Raw genomic sequence first — 4,891 nt, 5'->3', positions numbered from 1 at the left:
CAAAATTGAATTTTCTATTCTATTTGGTTAGTATCTGTCTGGCCCACAGCTATATTTAGAAATGTTAGGACCTGACTATTTGTGTACAGACTGGTTTGTCTACAATTTTATATAACTTGGTCTAAGATTTTAAGGTTCAGAGAAACTCTACCTAATAATTTGACGTCAAACTCCACAAGGCAATAAGCTCGAGTAATTTTCTAAGAATATTTTTGAGTGATTTTTAAGGTTTATTGAAGATTGTTTGTTTAGGTACTTACCTACTATATGTTTTTGCAAATATCATCATGAGTATTACCTATTTAAATTATTGTCTTTGACCTATGATTACCAAAGTAACCAACATATATAGTCATATGTTGGTCTACTAAATGATCTTTTACAAACACAAAATCTTTATATTACATAGATAGTATATGGCTTGAATATGTGGTTTAAATAGAAGCTTTTAGCGGAAGGTTTTTATTAATGTATGTTACAAAATATTTCTGAAGTTCGTTGCTACTTCATAAATCGGATTAAACCCTTTAAGCGCACATTTAAATAACAATTACTGGGGCCTTAGACAAAGTAACAATTTAAAAACGATAACGAAGTTAGAAAAGTCTAAAATGTATGGAGATGCGTTAAGTCACGTGGTCAATCGACATCGTTATCGCAATTTGGTAGACAATGTAACATTTCATAACGAAACCATAAAGTAACGAAAACGTTCACGAACGTTATCGTGTTTATTCCATACAAATGCGTAGACAAGCAGCACTTTCAGTGTTCGTTTTCGCCTCGATCGTGATCGTCATTAAGGATAACGAAACGAACGCTAAAACGTTGTAGTTATCGACTAATATCGACACAATATGGCTGGATTTCATTCTACAGCTGATTTTTGACCTTGGTTGATGACATACTCTTGAGTATTTATTTTATGTTAGAGGCATTACTGCAGGTTAAATAAATTATAAAATGCATTCTCTTTGTTTATTGTGGGCTGTGCACAATGAGAACGCCTGGGAGAGGCGTCAAAACCGATTAAATCAGCGACGGCTATTGGAAACAATTGGAGAAATGCCTGAATTGTTTTTCATCTAACATTTCAGACTTAATAAAAGAGCATTTAGGAAATTATGCAAGGACCTAGAAGCTCATGCACGATTAAAAGGTTCTACTGAGATTCCCCTGGAACTAAAGGTAAGAAAATTTACATTAATTAAACAATATAAATATAGGTATTGCAGGCAACCAGATACTTATGTTGTTGGTTATTGATCCTAATAACTTGAGTTAAAGCATTATTCGTCTGGTTAGTTTTGTATATTATAGGTACTATATAACAAAAATATTGTGGTACGACACAATACTTTATTAACTGCTGTAGAGGTAAGTAAAAATAAAACCACATAATCTAAATCTGTATTATTATAATTTTCAGGTGCTGTGTGCTCTTAGCTTTTTAGCTACTCGCTTGCCGCTGTCTCGAAGGGGGTCGCTCAAACGAGGGCGGTCGGGAGAAACAGCAGACTGCGGTGTCGCTGGCGATCTCAACCGCGGACCACGCCTGGTGGATGGAGAAATATTATTTATATTAAATATTTATGTATAAGATTTTTTATAAATACTAATTCATAATTTATATAATAGGTAATATTTATAAATAATAATTCATAACCAGATTAACTAAGTTAAAAACTAATTTATCAAAAAATTAAATGGTGTCTTTCATGTAAGTGAAGTTACTTGGTTGACTAATGTTAATAAGAATACTTTATAAAACATTTCGATTTATTTATTTGCCATCTACCTATTAGAGACAATTAAGTAGCTCATTTTTGAGCAGATCCCTTGAAGGTGTATACCTAGTACTTACATTAAATCCTAGTTTTTCTATAGTCTTGTCCATAGTTATAAGTATAATATATGTGTATATGTTATAAGTGTAAATGAGATTAAAAAGCCAATTTGGCATGAACTTTTGAAAAATAACAATAACATGCGGGTTTGGACACCAAAGTATAGCTTGTACTATACTATATATGTACTTGTTTGAATTTTTGTAGTAAGGAGTTTAATGTAAGTTTTCTTTTAAGCAAATATGTAAAAGAAAACTTACAACTAAGAAAGCAAATGTTTTATGGTATATGCCAATAAACATTTCTTGTTTCTTTCTTACTATGGGTGTCAGAGATTGATCATCATCATCATCATAATTATAAAAAGTCCCCACTTATCCAAAACCCTTTAGAAAATAGCTTGCTAGCCACTCTACCATCACACCAGTCTTTCCAAAAATGTTCATTAGATCCTTACATTTTATCATTTGTCTGTAGTCTTGCTGCCACCACCACCAACAGCATTCAATATGTTTGTCAGTTCAGTCCACAGTCGGTCTGACCGTACCCAACCTAGTGATGCAGCAAGAGGCCTCGCCGGGTCACCATGACTGTAACATAAACAAACAAAGATTCAGTATAAGTACTTCATTGTTAAGATTGTGTCATTGTGTACATTACATACTAGTGAATACAACTTGGATTTACTTACTTTGCCATATCCTCAAGCAGCATTGACAATTGTTGGGAACTTGTTCGCACTCTTGATTCCATGTTTCATCACTATCACTAAAAATTATAATAGATTAGAACACCAGTAATTTATAAAAATGAGTCTATATTGATTATCATTAAGACTAAAACTTAATATCAAAGTTAATGATAATTAAAACTTAATATAAACAACAATTTAGAATAATAATACTCTATTCACTTACTTACTAGTATAAAGTTTTGTTTTTATTATAATTTACAATACTTTAGCTACTCTTTATTTCTATGATTTCACTCAAGTAAAACGACTACTTAAAACAAAGACTATATTACTTACTAGAAATAACGTGGACTGTCTTATGCGAGGGCTAGTTCGAAATTGAACTAATAAAGTCATATTTCTCTTGGGAAGCACTTGAGCCCAGCAGTTTTCGGATATTTACGTCTGGGCTAAGGACATTGCAGCACAACCACTTGAAGCCCACCGGCGCGGCTACCACCGGCATCGTGCCGATCCCGTGACGTCACCCAGCATTCCAACGTCGCTGACTGTGATAACATCACCCTCACGAAGTACGGCGATCGCCAACAACTCACTTATTCTTATCAGTAAAATTCGAAAACAGTAATAACTCGCGGGAATAATCCGATTTGAACTTCTTGAGTGACACTGACAGCTAAATTTTCGTTACCATAAACAATATTTTTGCTTTTTAGCGAATAATCGATTCGACACAACGATAACGATCGCGATGTTACTTTGGCTAAGAAATGTTTGTCGTTATCGTTGAGACGATGACGATTTTAGATATCGTTTCGCTACCAAGCGATGTTACTTTGTCTAAGGACCCTGTACCTCTAACGCGCGGCTACAAATACGAAAAACTTATATCTACACTAAATAAGAATATAACGAGAAAATCCTACATGTTCTCTGTCATGGCATAGGTATATGCGACACCGACGGTTAATGAGTTAAAAGCCCAACTTAAGTCCTATCCAACTGAAATAATGAAATGAAACTGAAATAATAAAGCGTAAAGAGAAAATAAACAGAATTAATGTAAAACAAATTTAAGGACGATAAATAGATTTGTTGGGATTTTAGGATATTTAGGCTATATTTGCGGAAAATACTGGATTTTCGCCTGGAACATTATAATAATTATGCTGGCCTTTTAGCTTTTTGAATGATGATGAATTTGAATTAAATTATTTATTAGAGAGAAGATGAATATTTGTTTACCAAGTTCCATTTTGTTTATAAATTTCTTAGCTCTACCTATCAAAGGTTTTTTTTTATGTAGTTATATAACATTAATTTATGATCAAGTAAATTAAAGGAACGTGATGTTCAGGAAGGACCGACATTTTAACTTTGAATGACAGCAAAATTAATGGAATAAAAGCTCCTAAATTAATTTTTGCCATCCTCAGCGTACCAAAGAAATAAAAATAGAATAAAATCGTTATTCTTTTAAATAACCTTGAACAAGTAATTTATTTCCGATCATGATGATGAGCATAAGGGTTCAATACTCGAAGAGAGAAGAGAAGAGATGACTGTTCTCAGGTTTGATAACCGCGTAAAGCACTTAGGTATTGATTGTTTTTTTTGTTTCTAAGTTTTCCAGTACTAGAATGGAGCTTTTTTTTCAGGGGATAATCATCCATTGACTTCTCCCGGGGCTTGGTTCTCCCTTGGGCGAGGCGAGAAAGGGAGTCTTACTAACTAAAAACCACCCCGTTCCTACTCCTGCTTTTCGAGCCGGAGCCCCGGTATTCCTAACTCCCAAGAAGGTAACACCCATAACGCCACTGGTGTTTCGGATGTCAATGGGCGACAACAATTGTTTTAACGGCTTATAACAAAAAAAATAAAAATAATAATGAACCGAAGTACATCCACTGTTCTCATCATTAAATTTATTAAAATGCCTACGCTTGGCAGCTCAGAGGTCACAGTTAGATTACCCCCACTGCCTCTTCTTAGATGGCTGGTTGCAGACATAACCCACCCATAAACCCACATAATAATGACTACATTATGTAGATAACACAAAATATTTTCTTAAAAATAAAATCCTTTGAGAGCCAACAGATAAAGACCTATAAGGAGCTCAGAAAATAAATGTTTATCAATAAATATTATTTGCGCACCGACCTTATCAGTCCTCTGTGTATTGTTAGCAGTTACTCTGCGGTATTTGTTCCTGATACATTACATGTAAGCGTTGAGGACAGCGCTGTAATAAATACATTTCCAAAGGATACCTATTATTGTCACCTTTTGAAGGATCTTTTGGCCATCATAATGATGAGAGTTCTCGATGCGCAACCCATTTATGTAT

At 34.0% G+C, this 4,891-nt stretch overlaps 2 long non-coding RNA genes across 2 annotated transcripts; one reads left to right on the top strand and one right to left on the bottom strand.

The window, feature by feature from the left end:
* Positions 1–558: 558 nt before the first annotated feature.
* Positions 559–1,772, top strand: LOC118276639 (uncharacterized). The gene is made up of 2 exons (XR_007707345.1): positions 559–1,188; positions 1,430–1,772. It is a non-coding gene; the product is annotated as an uncharacterized LOC118276639 (long non-coding RNA).
* LOC118276638 (uncharacterized) lies at positions 1,404–3,411 on the bottom strand. The gene is made up of 4 exons (XR_007707344.1): positions 2,878–3,411; positions 2,539–2,615; positions 2,305–2,437; positions 1,404–1,555 (listed from the first exon to the last, which is right to left on the bottom strand). It is a non-coding gene; the product is annotated as an uncharacterized LOC118276638 (long non-coding RNA).
* Between the last annotated feature and the right edge of the window lie 1,480 nt (positions 3,412–4,891).

The sequence above is a fragment of the Spodoptera frugiperda genome, chromosome 28, assembly GCF_023101765.2.
Source record: "Spodoptera frugiperda isolate SF20-4 chromosome 28, AGI-APGP_CSIRO_Sfru_2.0, whole genome shotgun sequence".
Classification (NCBI taxonomy): Eukaryota; Metazoa; Arthropoda; class Insecta; order Lepidoptera; family Noctuidae; genus Spodoptera; species Spodoptera frugiperda.
The sequence above is the reverse complement of the archived record's forward strand: the minus strand, read 5'-3'. Positions and strand labels throughout refer to the sequence as shown.